Source organism: Schistocerca nitens, chromosome 2 (assembly GCF_023898315.1).
Source record: "Schistocerca nitens isolate TAMUIC-IGC-003100 chromosome 2, iqSchNite1.1, whole genome shotgun sequence".
NCBI lineage: Eukaryota > Metazoa > Arthropoda > Insecta > Orthoptera > Acrididae > Schistocerca > Schistocerca nitens.
Window position 1 is genome coordinate 453,972,883 of NC_064615.1, and position 21,837 is coordinate 453,994,719.

At 41.8% G+C, this 21,837-nt stretch overlaps 1 long non-coding RNA gene across 2 annotated transcripts in view; it reads left to right on the forward strand.

The window, feature by feature from the left end:
• Positions 1 to 21,554, forward strand: part of LOC126236333 (uncharacterized) — a 45,137-nt gene extending 23,583 nt beyond the window's left edge. For both annotated transcript variants that reach the window (XR_007544896.1, XR_007544897.1), the window contains exon 5: positions 21,544 to 21,554. This is a non-coding gene — a long non-coding RNA (uncharacterized LOC126236333). The remainder of the gene's footprint in view (positions 1 to 21,543) is intronic.
• Positions 21,555 to 21,837: the final 283 nt, after the last annotated feature.

The following is a 21,837-nucleotide window of genomic DNA, read 5'->3' on the forward strand; positions in this document are numbered from 1 at the left end:
GTTGTCGAACGGTTGCTGCAGCTTCGAAATGCTTGAAACAGTCAATGACATCACTTTTCCCACCAAAAACTTCACTGGTATCGTTCGTATTACAATTACCAACATGAAAAAATGAAATAAAAAATTTATGTCCTTGAAATAAATCTTTGGTACTCATCCAAGTTCTCAACATTGTAAAAAAATTACTTTGTCGATGAAAAAGTTTAGGGGTATGCATCCCCCAGCGTTCCCCCAGAAAAACAGTACTGGATGTTGGATGCTGTAGGATAGGGAGACTGATAAAATCGGAAAGACGACGAATGGTGACGGAACTAACATCAGCCTTAATGCAGAGTAAAAGTGTGTTTGAACAAACAGCGCACTGTATGTTCCTAATGATGGGCCTCTGCAGCTGACGACCCATGCAAGTGCCAATGTAGCACCATGACATTGTCAAGTACAACTGAAATGGGCGTGTGACCATCGGCACTGGATGTTGGCATAGTGGCAGAGCGTTGCAAGGTATAGTGAATCCCAGTATCTTTTTCGTAATGCCAATAGGTGGGCATGAATCAGTTGTCTTCAGGGTAACAGCTTCATGACACCTGTACTGTGGGATGGACAAGCTGGTACTAGCTCCTTTATGCTCGGGAGAACATTCATATGGGCATCCATGGGTCCAGTGGAGCTCGACAAGGCACCATGATGGCGAAGAAGTATCATACAGTCCTTCATGACGATCATGTTTCCCGATGGCAGTGATATTTTTCAGCAAGATAGTGCACCTTGTCACAGTGGCAGGAATGTGATGGAATGGTTCAAGCAGGGTGAATATGACCCGGGAGATCCGGGAAAAACCCGGGAATTTTTTCATCCGGGAGAAAACCGGGAAAAACCCGGGAATTGTTTAGAATTCCGGGAATTTTTCATTGTTTTGGTTTTCAGTTAAATTTTTGACTGGTAAGAACCAATATTCTAACTAAGGATATTACTGTATCCCGCTACTGCAGAATAATACTGGAGCAACAAAACATGAACGAGAGAAAAAAAACGAAAATAAAACTTGCAAAGGAAATGTGCCGTATACAACAACAAAACACAGTGCTCATACAAGCATCTGCCAACAGCACAGTGTGTCGAAGCCTTAGGAACACTGTGCAATGCTTCATAACAACAAATTGCCTCCAATGAGCGTGATGTGACAACTGTTTAAATTAGAGTTGTTTGAGAGCCGGTCGGAGTGGCTGTGCGGTTCTAGGTGCTACAGTCTGGAGCCGAGCGACTGCTACGGTCGCAGGTTTGAATCCCGCCTCGGGCATGGATGTGTGTGATGACCTCAGAAGTTAAGTTGCATAGTGCTCAGAGCCAGTCATTTGAGCAGTTGCGGGCGGGCTCTTGCGCATGCGCAGTTCAGTCGCATATGCGTAGTACCTTCTCGTGCTTCTGGTTACCGAAGTGTGGCTGGGCGCCACTACCTAATATTGCCCCGGTTTGGGAATATAGTAAATCTGGGGCTGATGCACAGAGCAGTCAGAGTTGTTGTGGGGAGGTGGGTCGTCTCCACATGACCCGTCTTTCGTTCAGTGATTTTGTTGTTTCGTCTTCATTTATTGCTCTCACGTTAAATGATGATGAAATGGATTTTTTTCGCCGGGGGCTATCAAATGAATTAAAATACGTTCGCTTAGTAACGGAAGGCGTTGGCTTAGTAACGAAAGGCAAAAATATTTTATTACTTTCAGATTTTATTTCCACTTTTCTGACAGTCAAGCATTAATCGCCTTGCAGAATAATGAAGTTATTTTTGTCGGTTTGATTTGGCCTTTATTAATCTTTTCTGCTGAGGCAGTCAATTTATTTGAAACGAAGAGTTTAATTTCACACTCTTGGTTAGTTTCAACTGTTCGCTGCATTTCAAGTGCATGTATGGCATTATACCATAATAAAGAAACAAACATGAGATAATACAGCACTGGTACTCAAAGAAAATTTACATCCGAATATGGACATACGAATGTGCACTTTAAGCCGAATTATTCATTTTAGTGTGGTTCACGAAATTCCGATGCTCTTGAAGTATCCTCTAATGTCTTGTTTCTTTTATGACATAACATAAGATCTTTTAATATTTGCACGTACGAACATATGGCTGTCCTGCGTCATCGTAGCTGCGCAAGCACGGTGACGCCTGTTATCTGGTGCTCTCTTGCAACTGCTGAAACGAACCAGTATCTAACAGGTTGCGGGAAAATATTGCGGATGGTGGTTTGAAAAGCTTTACATTCAAAGCAAATTTCCTTTTGCGCAAGATGAACTGTGTGCGAGAATGTACGATAAATTTCTTAAATCACAAAGCGTTTGACTCTCATTTAAAAATCAACTCTTTGAGGACGACCATTTAGAAGAATTTCGAGCCCAGATCAGACATTTATGTTGTTATTAAGAATTTTATTGGCACATTTGTGTGATGTATCTTAATTTAAACCATGAACTTTTCTTATTTGCGTGTTCACGCTACTTAAGAGTGATCTTGCTATTGACTGACTACATCAAGTGTCCTATGCTGTCATCAGCGGGCGAGGTCAAGTGACATAAGCTATTACTGGCTTACAACAGCGCATCGCAATCTCGATTACAATGCTTCAGAAAGTGACATGCGGTGTTTGGTGGAATTCCCGGGAGTTTCGTTTTCTGAAGCGCCTGGACATTCTACGTCGGTATATAAAACCATAAACATTCAAAGGATTGATGAGTTTTACAGTGCCGAGTAAGAGTGTACTGTCACTTAACACGGAAAAAGTGTATTTTCACCCGGGAGAACGTGTATTTTTTACCGGGAAAAAGCCGGGAATTTTTTTCTTTGTCCACGTATACACCCTGTCAAGGTACACAGTGGGGTGAGTTCCAGTTAATATGCCAAATATGCCCCCCCCCCCCCCCCCCGTGCCAACTCTCCCCAGATCTGAATTCAATTGAACATAACTGGGATGTGATTGAACTCATTGCCCCCATCCCCAGAATTTATGGGAATTAAGCAGCGTGTGTGCGTGCGCGCACAGATGTGGTGCAAATTCCTTCCAGCGACCTATCAAGGCCTCATTACTTCCATGCCATGATGCGTTACTGCTGTTACCCATGCCAAAGGTGGACAACTGGCTATTAGGTAGGTGGTCATAATGTTTCGGCTGATCAGTGTAGATCAGGCATATAACTTTGGTGTTTCCAGAGATCTTAGTTTTATAGGGCTGTACATTACCCTTTTTAGCATGAGCTGTAATAATTTGTAATCAGTATTGAGGTGGTCTGTACCACAAGGTAGCAATTGCAACAGGAGCAACTATTAGTTCTGCTTCTTATTAATTCAAGCAATGCTAAAAGTCTGGAAAAGAATTACTTCTTTCCTTCCACTTTGTGAAAACTAGTGTAAGAACACCCTCGTCTGATGGTAAGAAGGCAGTTATACAAAAATATTATTTCAGTTTTATGATGGAGATACTTGTTTGTAAAAGGCAAGCTGAATAACCTTTTTGGGCTCAACACTGTTATTTCAGTTGCAAATAATGTGAATGAAAATTGTGGTCCTCTTCAGCATTTACAAGAACATTCTACAGATTTTAAATACAGGGCTGGACTTTCGTAATATGTTTATATATGAACATTTAATAATTTTTTCTAGACAATGAAACATAAGAAGTCCACAGCTATGTGAATTTAGTATTGGCCTGGAGAAGGCAAAGAGAAGCAGGAAGTTGAGTTTGTTGCCAGTTACCACCACTCCAAGTGTTCTGAATATGTGCAGTACCTAGAATAGTGCAAATAAAGCATGCCATGCAGACAAGCAAAATTACATGGAACATAAAAATATAATTATATATGTGGTGTCTGTTCTTTTGGGCAGCACAGATGCACAGGCTGTGAACACAGAGGTGGCTCACAAACAGAGCACCCTAGAGTGCCCCTGAGAAGTACAACACTAAGAAGAATCACTTCTCAGCTTTTGACAAGATCAATGTGTAGGGTTTTTTGGGAATAAGGAAATTTTATTTAATTTCGATAATAATAGGTTACATCACTGACAATTTATATTTTTACATACAGGATCATCCTTAATCCATATTCATGTTCCTTCTTGTTCATTAATTTTGCAATGATTCCTGGTCCTTAATACTAATGGCATTGTAGATGTAAAGTAGGATTTATCCACATCTCCATTATGTACCTCTCCAATCTAAAAGGTACGACAGGCAATTACATCCATACTATTAAGTCTCAAGTCCTGGAACTGTTTTCACTTTTTCGCCATTATACCGCACTACTGCAATAGTTAACCAACCAACCATTACCATGCTGTGCAGCACCAACATTGGTAAGGTTCAGTGCAGATGTACAAGAAGCTCAAACTCTTACAGGAATCAACAAGTTGCCACAAGGAATGATGCTAATGATTAGGGGCACTACATCACTAGTGCGTGGTGTTAAGTTGAGAATTTTGGTCTGACAAGAGGCATGCTAAGGTAGTCAGTGCAGTTCTGGTGACCACTGTGTCCAGATTGCACAGTGATCAGCACACCTGTTTAGTAAACTGGAGACCAGGGTTCAATCCCTGATCCAACACAAATTTTCGATTGGCCTGATATAAACCAGTGCCCACTGGCAGCTAATGTATATGGTTCATCTGTGTCTTAAAAATGTAATTGGATTTGTTCTCAGTCTGGAGGCTGGTTTGATGGAGCTCTTCACACTAGTCTGCATTGTGAAAGCCACATCTCTGTAGAACTACTGCAACCTACATACATTTAAAGTTGCTCTATTGAGGTGTCCAAAATTTTTACACTCACCACTACCACTACACTTCCCTCCATTACAAGTTTAACTATTTCTCTTTACTTCTACTGTTAAATGTTTTGCTCACAAAATAGCAAAACCCTTTTACTTTCAGCATCTCATTTCCTACTTACAATCTCCTGTCAAGACAATGTCCACTGCACTCAGCTGATCTTCAAGCTCCATACATGTCTGCGACAGGTTTAGAATGTGGGGTGTTCTTACTTCAACTCTTTTTCCACATTTTTCCTCAGTTTCCTTTACTGTTATGCCTTTGCAGAGATTGAACAAGTAGAATGAAACTTATAACGCTCTCATTCCCTTCTTAACTATTGCGTCTCTTTCATGTCTTACATGAAACAATGGAAAAGCCAGGATGGAATGTAACAATATTATGAAAGGAAAGTTGCTAATCATCATATAGTGGAGATGGTGAGGTGCAGATAGGCACAATAAGAAGGCTGTCACAATATAAGCTTTATACCAACAAGACCTTTGTCAAAAATGGATGACACACAAACTCGCACACTTGATGGGAGTGGCAACTGGGTGGGGGTAAGGAGGAGGCTGGGAGGGGGATGGGGAAGGATAGCAGGGTATGGGTGGGGCACAGTGAAGTGCTGCTTTGGAGCATGCATGGACGAGGTGGAGAGAGGGTAGGGCAGGTGGAGAGAGGGTAGGGTGGCTGGATGTCGTCGGTAGGTTAGATGGTAGGCAGGAGAGAGGTTGGAGGGGGGTAGTTGAAAAGGAGGGAAGTAAAAAGACTGGGTGCATTGATGGAATGAGGACTGTATATTTCTGGAATGGGAACAGAGAAGGGGTCTAACCCTAGACAAATGACTAACAAAAGTTGAGGCTCATCTCTGGCTGCCACCCCTCCTTCCATAATGACCTCCATCTGTTCAGATTCCACCAATCCTTAGCCCTCACCAACATAGTCCTGCAAAACAATAACGACCAAGCTCAAATCTCCTTGCAATATCTTCTCTCCATCTGTACAGTTCTCCTTCTATGCAATCTCAAATTCCTGGAACCCATAACACACACAAACTCATGCTCACCAGGAACTAGAGCAACATGCACAAGGCCACCTCAAAAAACTCTTCACGTCCTGCTCCTTCTTTGGAGTACCACTGTCCACCACCTCTACAATCATCTCCAAACCTCCCTCACATCCCCTCATAGCTGACAAACCCTGTCTCGCAGACCTATTACACTTACCCCTCCATCCAAACCTCCCTCCCTCCCTCCCTCCCTCCCTCCCTCCCTCCCTCCCTCCCACCAACCACCACACACACACAATCCAGAACCTAAACAGACTCAAAACAGTTGTGAAGCTTTCCTATAGAAGCCTTAGCCCCACAGAAATATCAGTCGTTTCCAAAGGCCTCACCTTTTGCCCCACTCCTAATTTCAGTCATGCAAGACTTGGTGGAGACGTTCTCTCCTTCTTCCAGTCCCTACATTGAAAACACTTTTTCACCACCAACCCTACCAATCAGACCAATGTTGAACCCTGGCAGACTCAGTTCACTCCTCCATCCAACCGTGATCAACCCACACTGCCCCCAAATCACTCCCTGTTAACTTTCCATAATTTCTTAACGTCAAATCTTGCCTCGCCATCATTCCCCAAACCCCACAACATGCAAACTAACCCTACATCTGCAAAAAGAACTGCAGTCCACCGCCTAAAAACTGATCCTGACCTTTGGATCCTACTTGTGGACAAATGCTCCACCATCGTTGTTTTGAACCACTTTGATTACCTGGCAGAAGGACTCCGTCGCCTATCAGACACATCCACTTACAAACCTTGCACAGTGACCCCATTCCTGAAATCCAGCAGAATCTCCAGTCTCTCCTCAAATCCTTAGGCCCATCCCAGAACCTCTCCTCGGAGTCCATCTCTCTGCTCACCCCTACAACTCCCTGCACTCTCCATGCTTCCTAAAATCCATAAACCCAACCACCGAGGATGCCCCATTGTAGCCAGTTACTGTGGCCCCACGGAGAGAATCTCTGCTCTTGTAGACGAACATCTTCAGCCTGTTACCTGCAACCTACCCTGCGTTATTAAAGATACCAACCATTTCCTCCATCGACTCTCCACGGTTCCTGTCCCTTTACCACAGGGTGCCCTGCTCATCGCTATTGATGACACCTCCCATTTACAGGAACATCCCCAGTGCCCATGATCTTACTGCTGTTCAACACTACCTTTCCCAGTGCCTGACAGATTCCAAACCAACAACCTCCTTCCTAGTCGCCATGACCAACTATACCCTCAACCACAATTACATCTTCTTTGAATGCATTACCTTCAAAAAGATCTGGGGTATGGCTATGGTCACGTGCATGGCACTATCCTATGCCCACCTATTCACGGGCCATCTAGAGTAATCCTTCCTGGTTCAGATTCATTGACGACATCTTTGCGATCTGGAGTGAGGGTGAGGACACCCTATCTACATTCCTTCAGAACCTCAACTACTTCTCCCACATCTGCTTCATCTGGTTCTACTCAACCCAACAAACCACCTTCGTAGATGCTGACCTCCACCTGAAAGATGGCTACATCAGTACCTATGTCCATATCAAACCTACTAACATCATGTGATACCTCCACTTGAACAGCTAGTGCCTATTCCATACCAAGAAGTCCCTTTAATACAGCCTAGCCACCCATAGCTGTCATATCTGTACTGATGAGCAGTCCCTCTCAAAATACACCAAGGGTCTCACTGAAACCTTCACGGACTGTAATTACCCTCCCAACTTTGTACAGAAAGATATCTCCCATGTCTTATCTCTCCAGCCACCTACCACTGTCTCATAATCCCAACATCTGGACACGAGGAGAACTCCTCTCATGACTCAGTATCACCCAGGACTGGAGCAACTGAATTACATTCTCTGCCAGGTTTTTGACTACCTCTTGTTGTGCCCTGAAACGAGAAATGTCCTGCACACTATCCTTCCCACTCCTCCCACTGTGGTATTCTGCTGTCCACTGAACCTGCTCAATATACTCATCCATACCTAAACAACCCCTGCTCCCAACCCCTTTCCTCATGGCTCGTATTCCTGTAATACGCCTAGATGCAAGACCTGTCCCATACATTCTCCCACCACCACCACCACCACCACCACCACCACCACCACCTACTCCAGTTCAGTCACAAGCATCACCTATGCCAGCAAAGGCAGGGCTACCTATAGAACCAGTCACATAATCTAAAAGCTAAGCTGCAACCACTGTGCTGCATTCTATGTGGACATGACAGCCAACGAGCTGTCTGTCCGCATGAATGGCCACTGACAAACTGTGCCCAAGGAACAACTTTACCACCCTGTTGCTGAGCACGTTGCTGCTTAACACAACGTCCTTCATTTCAACGACTGCTACACAGCCTGCGCCATATGGATCCTTCCCATCAACACCAGCTTTTCTGAATTGTGCAGGTGGGAACTCTCCCTGCAATATATACTATGTTCCCATAACCCTCATGACCTCAATCTTCTTTAGCCATTTTTCTCATCTGTTCAGCCCCTTCTCTGTTCCCATTCCAGCACCACACAGCCCTCATTCCACCAATGCACTCAGTCTTCTTACTTCTCTCCTTTTCCACCCCCCCTCCCTCCTCCCACCTCTCCCTTGTCAACTGTCTAACCTCCTGACTGCACCTGTCCCTTGTCAGCTGTCTAACCTCCTGACTGCACCCTGGGCTGCCCTACCCTCTCTACATCTTTTGTACCCTCTCTACCTTGCCCTTGCACACCCTGCAGCAGCACTTCACTGCCCCCCACCCCTACCCTGCTATCCCTCCCCCTCCCCATCCCAGCCTCCTCCTTACCCCCTCCCAGTTGCCACTCCCATCAAGCACTGCTGCTGTTGCTTGCAGTGTGGCTTCAGCTGTCAGAGGCTGCAGTCGTGTGTGTGTGTGTGTGTGTGTGTGTGTGTGTGTGTGTGTGTTTTTGACAAAAGCCTTGTCGGTCAAAAGCTTATATTGTGACAGTCTTTTTGTTGTGCCTATCTGCGACTCAGCATCTCCAATTCGGTCCTTCATCCTTAGACTCTTAGCACCACTGTCTGGTTTTTGTGGGCTGTGGTTAACCTTTTGCTCTCTATTTTATCTCTGACAATTTTAGAATTCTGGGAAGTGTGTTCCAGTCAGTACTATCAAAAGCTTAGATAGTTAGAACATCCCACTAAAAAAACATATTCATTGCATATTTACCATTAATTGGGAGATGGAAAAAAATTTCTTATACTTATTTGTAACATGGGCAGAATTTCTGATGTGTCTAGTGATGTAGCAAGTTCTTATTACGAAATACGTGGATGATGATCTGTAGCTGTAGTAATATTGTGAGATTTTGTCACAATTTCAGGTTTTTATGATATCAGCTGTATTAGTCATGGAAATTATACCTATTGGTGACATTAAAATTTGTGCCGGACAGACACTATTGCATGTGGAGATTTGGATTGGTCCTGGATGTGTGCGTGGATAGCTGAGATGGTTAAGGTGACTGGTTGTGATAAGCACGAAATCCAGGTTAAAGTCTCAGTAAGGCACAAATTTTCTTGCGCTCCAATAGGTATGATTTCCATGCCTAGTACAGTTGATGTCAAAAATATTTGGAATTGTCACGAAAGTTCATAATGCAACAAGTAGTCCCTAGAATGCAAATAATTTTTGCATGTTCCAGTTTGAAAGAGATAATTCAGGCAAATGGTATAACTCTAATAACAAAATAATAGACAGATGCGTAGATTTTAACTGCATCTGCATGCTAAAATACTTTTATTAAATAATGCCGGTCAGCATGATCAAGGATATTGGCATAAGTTTCTTCAAATGAACATCCAGCAAAGTATTAAGAAAATGTGGGTTTGAGAATGGGCTGTGGATTAACTAAACTTTCATTTAACAGAGTACACTACGGTCTGATTACATTAATGCTTTTATGGTGGCAGCTGCTTCAGAGTATAATTAGTGTTGTCATCTATGTGCATGTATACCAGAAGCTGTTTCTGTACCTTCACCACAATTAGTGAGGCCTTCGTTAAAGAAGAGTCATTAGGGGCGAATATTGTCAATTACATTGAGAGTTGTGAAACACAACATGAGATCAATTCAACTTGTAGTTTTCACTGTGTAATATAATCCTAGGTATGACTCTTAAAACAGCATTCTGTTCTGAGAGACATTTTCTTGTCGTCAGCAATTGAAGAAAGTCCAAAAAAGACTAAATACAGGGTGTACATAAAGTCCGGGAACTCTTTCAGTTATTTATTGCTCAAGAACCAAACATTTTACAGATATCACACACATGTCATTTAGAAGAGAAACACTCAGTTCCCCCCCCCCCCCCCCCCATGTATACCGCCACAGCGTAGTTTGGTAATTTGCTGAGAGTCAGCGCTGGTCGCAAACGTGGTGAGTTCAGGTGCGGAGCCAGCTTTCTGAGTATTGTGGCACCCTGATCACCAGATCTCTCTGTGTGGCTTTTTTCTGTGGGGACACATTAAAGAGCTGGTGTATGTACTGCATTTACCATGTGATGTAGCAGAGCTCCGGGAGAGAACACGGGAAGCGATTGCCACAGTCGACAATGTCGTGCTGGGACGGGTATGGCAAGAATTTGATTACCATATTGGTGTCTGCCGGGTCACACGTGGTGCACGTATCAAATGCTTGTAAAAAAAAAAACTTTTGAGTTTCTCTTCAAAATGCAATATGTATGACATCTGTACAATGTTAAGTTCTTGTGCAATAAATAATTGAAATGTACACCCTGTACATTACATTTCTACATTTATTGGTTTGTGATATGTTTATCAGTTTTACAACCATATGTTATCCTGGAGAGAGTGGTAAGATTTTCATTTTCTTAACTCAGTTTGACTACACTGTTAATTCACAAATTTTGTCCAGTTGTATTCTGAACAGACATATCAGCTGAAAATCTTAACTCTTAAGCATTAAGATATTATGATTTTAGATTCATTTTCTCTTTGCATTTTTGTAAGACTGTAGTGAATAAGAGGCATTTTTGAAAGAGCCGATTTGTAATATTGTACTGTGCTTTTTTCGTGTCATTTTGAAGCATCAGATATTGAGCAGATGGACAGGTTTGCTTCAGGAGGTTATAGTGATGAATCTACTATTGTATATTTGCAACACCCCTGTGTTATTTTGACAGCCCTTGAAGTTTTGGGCTATAAAGTAGTTGCATCTTCATCTACATCTGTCAAACAGGACTATAATGAATACATGTGGACACTGACAAAGGATTTTGCTCAACAGAAAGCTAGTGAGTAATTATCTTGCTGATATTGTCTGCTGTTACAACTTTTTGCAGTATCTCACAGCTGTTTTGTAGTGGCAGTAATTGATTTGTGTGTCCTTTCCTCACTCATAAAATTTTGCATGAATATCTTTCATCTGATTGAATGACTTTAACCACACTCATTTGAATGAAAATTTGAACCTCTCTCCTCCACACAAAAATAGCCCTTGTGACATATAAATAACATTTTTGTTCACAAATCTGCAACAACTTCATTTATACTTGTTAATAACTATGTGATATCATCATCATTGAGTTCTAAATATTATTGCAATAGTATACTTACTTTGTCTTTAAATTTTTTTAAATAATAGAATGTATACTTGACATACTTCCTTGTCTCTGCTACAGCTATTCCATCACAGAGCTCTTGATGGTGAGCAGATGATTAAATATCCTAGAAGGACTTAGCCAAAAGTTGGGATTGCATTTGAATGTCCCAAAACAGCTAATACAGTCTTTGAACATACAGTGAAGAAAGAGTAACTGATTGACCCTTTGGCTGCCAAGATCTCCACAGCAAACAAATGGCATACCTCAGATGTGATAGACTGCTACAGCAGTTTGAGTCAGACATGTTCATGATGCACACAGCTGCTCTAAAAGTTTTGAGACTACTGCTTATCGTTTAGTGGTGATTCTGTAATGTCTGTCTGGTGGCAGCCCTGCTGACAGACTTGCCAAAGTATTCCATTTCATTTCAGTACAACACATGGTGGATCAATGTGCAGCAAATGTAGATTTTTTTTTTTTTTTTTTTTTTTTTTTTTTTTTTTGTGAACTCATCAACTGCAGCTTCAAACCAACGTCATTATAAAAAATGAAATAGTTAGTTTGGTTAAACAGGTACTACAAACAGTCAACAGTACATTACCTGTCTAAAGATTGATTTGAGAATGTATGAATGCAAATATTAAAATAACAAACCTAACTCTCCCATTGTTTCCAGAAAGAACAGATAAAAAAATTGAGAAATGTCAAGTGTGTAGAAAAAATTCAGTACCTGAGGCACAGCCACAAAGTGTCATGTGCCACACTACAAATGTGCTGCCTCAAAATTGGCAGCTGATATTCTAGTGGATATGGGCTCTTAAACTTGATGTAAAGCAAAACTATTTCACCACAATACCAACTTTGCTTCCTTATAATTGTGCAATATTGGTGTAAATAATGCGTACTTGTATGGATCCTCCCCCTGTGTGTTAACACATCAGGCTGATACTTGATTCCATGTCTTGGTATATCGCTTGTCAGACTGTTTTGGATGTGCCACTCACTGCATGTTAGAATGTCTGCATTGTTTGTGTGAGTTTTGTAGCCATTTTCTTATTGCATGGATTGTTGATAGACTGTGTTGCTATTGCATGCCTATCTGATTACCTGAATTGATTTCATTAGACCATTTTTGTATGTTTGATTTGGAGGGAGAGTGCGTCTGAAAGAAGATGCTCATTTTATCTATTTAGTCACATAATCAAGAAAGGGATAAGTCCCCTCAGTGTGTGTTTAAAAGCCATAACTGGGAAATTGTATTGTTCATATGACTTAGTTTTCCATCTGGAATGTTCTTGATTGTTAAGATGTTGAATTGGACAGAAATAATTGTTAGTGACTTCTAGCAGTGATGGAGAATTTTTGTCTGCCAACACTTGGGGCCTGTGAGCACATACTGAGATGTGATATATTAGCCACATTTTTATTAACTGCTAAGTATTAGTTTGTTTTTCTTGTTATCTTTCTAACATTCACAGTTAGAACAACTTATAAACTTTCATAAATTTTATATATTGGATTTGATTTTTATACAGGGTGTTCCATTGATCGTGACCGGGTCAAATATCTCACGAAATAAGCATCAAACGAAAAAAACTACAAAGAACTAAATTTGTCAAGCTTGAAGGGGGAAACCAGATGGCGCTATGGTTGGCTCCCTAGATGGCGCTGCCATAAGTCAAACGGCTATCAACTGCATTTTTTAAAATAGGAACTCCATTTTTTATTACATATTTGTATAGTACGTAAAGAAATATGAATGTTTTAGTTGGACCACTTTTTTCGCTATGTGATAGATGGTGCTGTAATTGTCACAAACACATGGCTCACAATTTTTGATGAACAGTTGGTAACAGGTAGTTTTTTTAAATTAAAATACAGAATGTAGGTACGTTTGAACATTTTATTTCGGTTGTTCCAATGTGACACATGTACCTTTGTGAACTTATCATTTCTGAGAACTCACGCTGTTACAGCGTGATTACCTGTAAATACCACATTAATGCAATAAATGCTCAAAATGATGTCCGTCAACCTCAATGCATTTGGCAATATGTGTAACGACATTCCTCTCGACAGCGAGTAGTTCGCCTTCCGTAATGTTCACACACGCATTGACAATGCGCTGACCCATGTTGTCAGGTGGTGTTGGTGGATCACGATAGCAAATATCCTTCAACTTTTCCCACAGAAAGAAATCCGGGGGACGTCAGATCTGGTGAACGTGCGGACCATGGTATGGTGCTTTGAAAACCCATCCACCTGTCATGAAATATGCTATTCAATACCGCTTCAACAGCACGCGAGCTATGTGCTGGGCATCCATCATGTTGGAAGTACATCGCCATTGTCATGCAGTGAAACATCTTGTAGTAACATCGGTAGAACATTACGTGGAAATCAGCATACAGTGCACCATTTAGATTGCCATCGATAAAATGGGTACCAATTATCCTTCCTCCCATAATGCCGTACCGTACATTAACCCGCCAAGGTCGCTGATGTTCCACTTGTCGCAGCCATCGTGGATTTTGCGTTGCCCAATAGTGTATAATATGCCGGTTTACATTACTGCTGTTGGTGAATGACGCTTTTTTGCTAAATAGAAAGCGTGCAAAAAATCTGTCATTGTCCCGTAATTTCTCTTGTGCCCAGTGGCAGAACTGTACACGACATTCAAAGCCATTGCTATGCAATTCCTGGTGCATAGAAATATGGTACGGGTGCAATCAATGCTGATGTAGCACTCTCAACACAGACGTTTTTGAGATTCCCGATTCTCGCGCAATTTGTCTGCTACTGATGTGCAGATTAGCCGCGCAAGCAGCTAAAACACCTACTTTGGGCATCATCATTTGTTGCAGGTCGTGGTTGATGTTTCACATGTGGTTGAACACTTCCTGTTTCCTTAAATAACGTAACTGTCCAGCGAACGGTCTGGACACTTGGATGGTGTTGTCCAGGATACCGAGCAGCATACATAGCACCCGCCCGTTGGGCATTTTGATCAAAATAGCCACACATCAACACGATATCGACCTTATCCACAATTTGTAAACGGTCCATTTTAACACGGGTAATGTATCACGAAGCAAATACCGTCCGCACGGACGGAATGTTACGTGATACCATGTACTAATATGTTTGTGACTATTACAGCGCCATCTATCACATAGCGAAAAAAGTGGTCCAACTAAAACATTCATATTTCTTTACGTACTACACGAATATGTAATAAAAATGGGGGTCCCTATTTATAAAAACGCTGTTGATATCAGTTTGACCTATGGCAGCGCCATCTAGTGGGCCAACCATAGTGCCATCTGGTTTCCCCCTTCAAGCTAGACGAGTTTTGTTCTTTGTAGTTCTTTCGTTTGATGCTTATTTCGTGAGATATTTGGCCGGGTCACTATATTTTCTTCTGCGAGTTTGATAACATTATTCTTGTGCCCCCTGTATAATATTAGGAATCATCTAAGTAAAAAGCCCCATTCAAATTGTTGAAAAGGTTATTCCAGCAGCCATTGAGAGAACAGGGTGCAAGCAACTGCAGTTTGTGGCACATATTGGAACAGATGCTGCCTGTCGTTTAGGCACTGGGCTCATACTTGGGTCATTCCAGTGACTGGCAGACAAGTTTGAGAAGACCAGCCTTATGCGTGGCATTTCAACGAAGCTCGCAATTTGCAGTATTATCTCCAGAACTGATTATGGCCATTTGGTTCTGAGTCAAGTGGAGGAACTAAAACAGAGACTTTGAAGGTTCCATGAAAAGCTAGGTGGCGACTTCCTGGACTCGTGCTGTAGGGTTGAGAACTATGCAGTTCCCCTAAATGGGTCAGGTGTGCACTACACAGCAGAGGCTGCTACTCAGGTAACTGACTGTTTGTGGTGTGCACACATGGTGTTTCTTTTATTAGGCAGCTCTCCATCCAGTCCAAATAACAGTAGCTATGGGGAAACCCAGAAGTATAGTGTAACTTCAAAAGAAATGCCTGCGATAGGTGAGAGTATTAAAATCATGATGGTAAATTGTCGAAGCATTTGCACCAAAGTGCTAGAGTTTGAGGCGCTCATGGAAAAACAGTGAAATTTGCATAATACTAGGTACAGAAAGCTGGTTGAAATCTGAAATTGATAGTAGTGAGATTTTTGGTGAAAATTTAAGACTGTAGTCAACGTATTGGCTAATGGGAAATGGAGATGGTGTATTTGATGCAGTAGGCAAGAAATTCAAATCAGCAGATATAGAAACTAGAGCTACATGTGAGATAGTTTGGACAAGACTCAGTATCGCGGGTGGACATAACATTATAATTGAATCCCTCTGTTGCCCACCAGTCTCACCTCCTGATGTAACTGAAAACTTGAGAGGAATGGGGGAATGACAGTGAATGAGTCATCTGTCTGCATGAATGGCCATAGACAAGCAAAGGCCCATTGCCGAGCAGTCCACTGAACACAGTGTTCATTATTTCAATGACTGCTTCACAGCCTGCGCCCTCTGGATCCTTCCCATCAACACCAGCTTTTCTGAACTGCGAAGGTGGGAACACTGCCTGCAACATACCCTACATTCCCGGAAGTTCTAGAACACAGGATTGGTTGCTGACCTTCCGAGGTCTAGTCGACCAAGAACCTCAGCAGACAGGGTGGATGCTGTAAGGCAGTCTTTCTGCGAAGTCCGAAGAAATTGGTGCGCAGGGCCTCACGTGAGTTACAGATGCCAAAAAGCTCTCTCCATGACATTTTACACAAACATTTATTGTTTCGTGCATACAAAGTGCAAATCGTTCAGGCCTTGTTGCCACGTCGATATGACTTTGCGGTCGAAATGCTATCATTTATTGAGGACAATGATGGTTATCTCAGACGAATTGCCATTTCCAACGAAGCGACCTTTTCTCTCAGTGGAGTAGTGAATTGCCATAATGTGCGCATTTGGGGTTCACAACCCCCTGGTGAGGTCATGGAGTGCACCAGAGGCAGTCCAAAGGTGAATTTTTGGTGCACGCTATTGCACGATCGAATTATCAAGCCATTCTTCTTCACTGAGGCTACCATCACATCTGCAGTGTATCTGGACATGTTGCAACTGTATGCTGTTCCTCAGCTGCTTCAGTATCACCCCGATGTCTTGTTTCAGCAAGACGGTGCACCGCCTCATTGGGGTCTGGACGTCTGTGCCTATCTCGATATGACCTTTCCTGGGCGATGGATTGGTCGTGATGGGCCAACAGTTTGGCCTCCGTGCTCTCCTGGTATAACCCCATTAGACTTCTTCTTATGTCAAGGACGAGGTCTACCGAATACGTGTGCCAGATCTTGAAACCCTGCGGGGTAACCACAGTCGTTGAATCGATCCCTCCAGTGATGTTGGCTAAAGTGTGGACGGAAATTAAATATCGCCTAGATGTGCTACGTGCTACCAAGGGTGCTCATGTGGAAGTTTACTGATGTGTGAAAAAAAAAAAAAACTTTGATAGTTTGTAAACAATTGGACACCAGTTTCATATTTGTATCTTACTTCTAGCCCGAGTTATCAATTTACGTAATCAGGGAAAGACTTTTCGGACACCCTGTACCTCTTTAATGATACTATGTCCCATAATTTATATACTATTGCGGCTCTCCTTTCACATCTTCTTTTTTCTCATTATCTGTTTTAATTAATGTCTTTTTGATATTTGAATGTAATACTGGAATAATCAACACGTTCTCTTTAGGCCAGTCGATCTACTTTAACGAAGTTTCAGCTTTGATTTGTTTGCCTAAAATCTCTATGGGTGCTACCCTAGTAACTGAATAGGGGAGTTCATTCAGAATTCTTTCAAAATCAGTCACTATCTCAACCCACTTGGAGTGTTTACTGGCCCAGTACATTAGACATAACCAATTCCTGCATCATATGTTTCAGTGGGCTTAGTTATAAATTATTAGAGAACAAATGTTTCCATCTCCCTACTTGCTTTAAATGATGATCTCTTCAACTTCAGTATGACACTGTGGGTCATAACTTTTCTTGATAAAATTTAGTTTTGGTCAGCATTGCAGGATGACAAAAACGAACCCAATACCCCATCCCCAAGGCAGTGGACCATAAAAGTCCACTGCTACTAATCCCACAACTCATTGGGATGAAGTAAGGTGTGCAGTTTCATCATCTGTATTTTTACTTTTTGACAATATAATGTTACATTCCATCCTGGATTTTCCATTGTTTGATTTTTACTTTTTGATGTGTCTCACATAATTTTAAAATTTTTGTATGTCATTGGAGTATGTTTTTAAAGTAATATTGTTTGTTAATGTGCATGGTACATTTCTTGGGATCAGAGTGACCATAACCTAGATGTATGTACCGAATTATTAATTGACTACAGTTGTATGGTATACATACTCAACCAGTTACTTGAAGAGTGACTTCTGTGGAACAGCATTCCTCAGTGGAGCTTGCATCTCATGTTTAATTCATCAATCCTATCTTCTGACCATTGAATATGTTTAAGTAGTGCTTGATCTTTGTGTTGTTCTGTTTGAAAGTTATGACAGACATATGACAGCCCTGTCTAAACCGTTGATTTAAAAAAAAAAAAAAAAAAAAAAAAAAAAAAAAAAAAATGTTGTGAAAGTGCCACATTCCTTGACATAGTCTTGTTGCTGTCAACCTATTGAAGCTGGAACAACACATCGTGTAAGATATTTTCATTGCCTTTGTCATATCTTATAGAAAAAATGAATTCCTACAAGAACATTGCCCACTATGGAAGCTACTGTGTAGCAACTTCCTTTTCAAGAGTAGCATTAATGATGTATGATCACTATGGAACATGGTCTTGTTCTGCTAATAAGTATTTAAATTTCTTAAATGCCTACACTACTACAAATGGCTCTTTCTTGATTATGCCATAATTGCTTTCAGTATGTGTGAGCATACAGCTTGCAAATGTTATCGGTTTGTGTTCTACATCTGACTGTTTTGTGTTACACTTGGGGCCCCAAGGCTATAATCCCAGGCATGTGTTGAGATGAAATGGTGTGCTGAAATCAGGATGCACCAATAATGGTGTCAACATCAAACTGTCCCTGGTGCTAAGAATTTGGCGGTGCATTCCTGTTCATTGAAGTGGCAGTCACTAACATTACCTATCACATCAAAGGCAGGGCTACCTGTGAAACCTGTCATGTGATGTACAAGCTAAGCTGCAACCACTGTGCTGCATTCTATGTAGGCATGACAACCAACAAGCTGTCTGTCCGCACGAGCCGGCCGGTGTGGCCGTGCGGTTCTAGGCGCTTCAGTCTGGAACCACGTGACCGTTACGGTCGCAGGTTCGAATCCTGCTTCGGGCATGTGTGTGATGTCCTTAGGTTAGTTAGGTTTAAGTAGTTCTAAGTTCTAGGGGACTGATGACCTCAGATGTTAATTCCCATAGTGCTCAGAGCCATTTGAACCATTTTTTTTGTCCGCACGAACGGCCACCGACAAACTGTGGCCAAAAAACAAGTGGACAACCCGTAGCTGCACACGCTGCCAAACATGATACCCCTAATCTCAGTGACTGCTTCACAGCCTGTGCCATATGGATCCTTCCCACCAACAGCAGCTTTTCTGAATTGCGCAGGTGGGAACTTTCCCTGCAATACATCTTACGTTCCAGTAACCCTCCTGACCTCAACCTTCGTTAGTCACTGTCCTCACCCATCCAGCTTCCTCCCTGTTCCCATTCCAGCACTACACAGCCGTCATTTCACCACCACACCCAGTATTTTAATTTCTTTTATTTTTATTTCTCTCCTTTCCGTTACTTACCATCTCCCCCCTTCGCACCTTCTCTTCTAGCCTCCGTCTAAACTGCAACACTTCACTGTCCACCACTCCTTCCATACTATCCTTCCCCCTCCCCCTCCCCATCCCTGCCTCCTCCTTACCCCCACCCAGTCGCCACTCCCACCATGCACTCGTGCTGCTGCTCGCATTGTAGTTTCAGCTCTCTGGGACTGCAGACATGTGTACAAGTTGCGCTGGCGTGTGTGTGCGTGCACGCGCTGCTGGCAAAGGCCTTAATGGTCGATAGCTTTTATTGTGTGAATCTTTTTATTGTGCCTATCATGACTCAGCATCTCCGCTATATGGTAGTAGCAACTTTCCTTCTCTAGAAATCCTAAATTAAGATGACCACACGTGGGTTTGAACCATTGTCCTCCCGAATGCCAGTCTAGTGTGCCAACCTCACTTGATAAAAGACCTGTGTGCATCCACAAAAGATAATGTTATGCATCTGGTGGAACAGCAGTGGAGTGGTGTATTATGAATTGCTTCCCTGAGGTATAACCATCACTGCTGACATTTGTCAACAACTGAGATTTCTTGTAGACACAGTGCAGGGACAGTTACCAGGAGCTCTGCATGAAGTGATGCTACCTCATGATACTGCCAGCCTGCATTCAGCTAGACTGATAAAAAACACTATACAGGAGTTGAGTTGGGAAGTCATTCTGCGCACACCATATTCACCTTATCTTGTGCACTCAGGTTTTCGCCTTTTCCAATCTCTGTTGAATAGCCTTCAAGGAGTCTCCTCTCTTGATGAAAATGCACCTGAACATGGCTTGATAATTTCTTTGCCTCATAACTACGTGATTGCTACAGTCACTAAATGGAAAAGTTACCACAGCATTGACAGACTGTTGTAAATAGTGAAGGAGTATTATGAGGGTTGGAACTTTAATAGTGGCAACTATTTATTTACAGCTCATACAAAATAGATATGTTTTTCAGTTTTACTGACCTTCAAAGTGATCACCAGCATTGTGCATAACCCATCGCCAGCCATGTGGAAGTCGTAGGATACTCTTAGCAGTGCCAGTTGTGTTAACAGTTCGAGCGGCGTGGTCTACTGCCCAACAAATTTGTAGCAGTTCTGAAGTGAATACTGTGAAGTGTTTCTTTCAGTTTAGAAATGGAATTGAACTCATGAGGGCATAAGTCAGGGGAGTGCAGTAGGTGGTATAGTACTTAGCAGCCCCATCAGTCAAACAAATCGGTAACAGCTTGCACTATACGTGCTTGAGCATTGTCCTGCAAAATGATGGTCAGGTCCTGCAGAAAGTGTCATCACTTCTGTCTCTGTGCTGTTCATTTTTGGAACACAACCTATGACCAGCTTAGAGACAAAAATGATGATACTTTCTACAGGACTTGGCCATCATTTTGCTGGAAAATGCTCAAGCACGTACAGTGCAAGCTGTTACTGATTTGTTTGATTGATGTGGCTGCCAAGTGCTATACCACCTACTGCACTCTCCTGACTTAAGCCCTCGTGAATTCAACTCAATTTCTAAACGGAAGGAAACATTCCACAGCATTTGCTTCAGAACTGCTACAAATTCGTTGGGCAATAAACTGCGCTACTCGAACTGTCAACACAACTGGCACTGCTAAGAGTATCCCACAACTTTCACATCGCTGGCAACGGGCTATACACAATGCTGGTGACTACTTTGAAGGTCAGGAAAACTTTGTAAGACGTATCTATTGTGTACAAGCTGTAAAAATAAATAGTTGCCACTATTAAAGTTCCAACCCTCGTACTATTGACATCTAAAGTCTGTTGCATGTATCTGTTGTTTTTATTAAACTTGTGGAAAAACACTATGAACTTCTGCAACAGCCTAATAGTTGAAAGGATTATTCTACAAGAATGTAACGATTTTGTATTTCAGTAAATGTTTCTCTCCACTAAAACTACTGTAAATTGTTACATTGTTTGTGTCCCAAAGCATTAAAAATTAGTTATTTATAGTCAGATAAGCTTTTATTACAAATTTAATAATTTTTAATGTTTACTAGTATTTTTGCACCTAAGGATGTTGCTCATATTTGCATGCTGTTGAAAGCGTAGTGTGACTAGAGGCATGAAGAAAAAAATGTGGTTCCTTATCACATTAGAATTTAGACATATTAACATTTTTGTATATTTGTGAATGTAGAATCGGCAAATTAATTCTGCTGCATTCAGTTTAATCCTAGATTTTTCAGGTTGAAAGAAAAGCCTATACGAAGAGTAACCATGTTGAATGATGTTTACATTTTATTCTTTGCAGCTGGAAATGGCCACTCAACTTTCGCAGCCTAATGATTTAAAGATGGAAGACCTGCCATCGTACCTGTATGTGGCAGTTAAAGGCTCATTACATGCTAATGACTGTTCAGTCTTCGGACTAAATTGTGATGAAATACAGGCACTGACAAAACGTTACCAGAACACCTCTGCAGAGACGCTTAATGGAGTTATAATAAAAGGTAAGATTAATTACTTTCCATTCCTTTAGTATTTTTTTGTAGGTATGTTATATGTTAATTACATGGGAATCATTTGCACATGTCTGATACAAAGC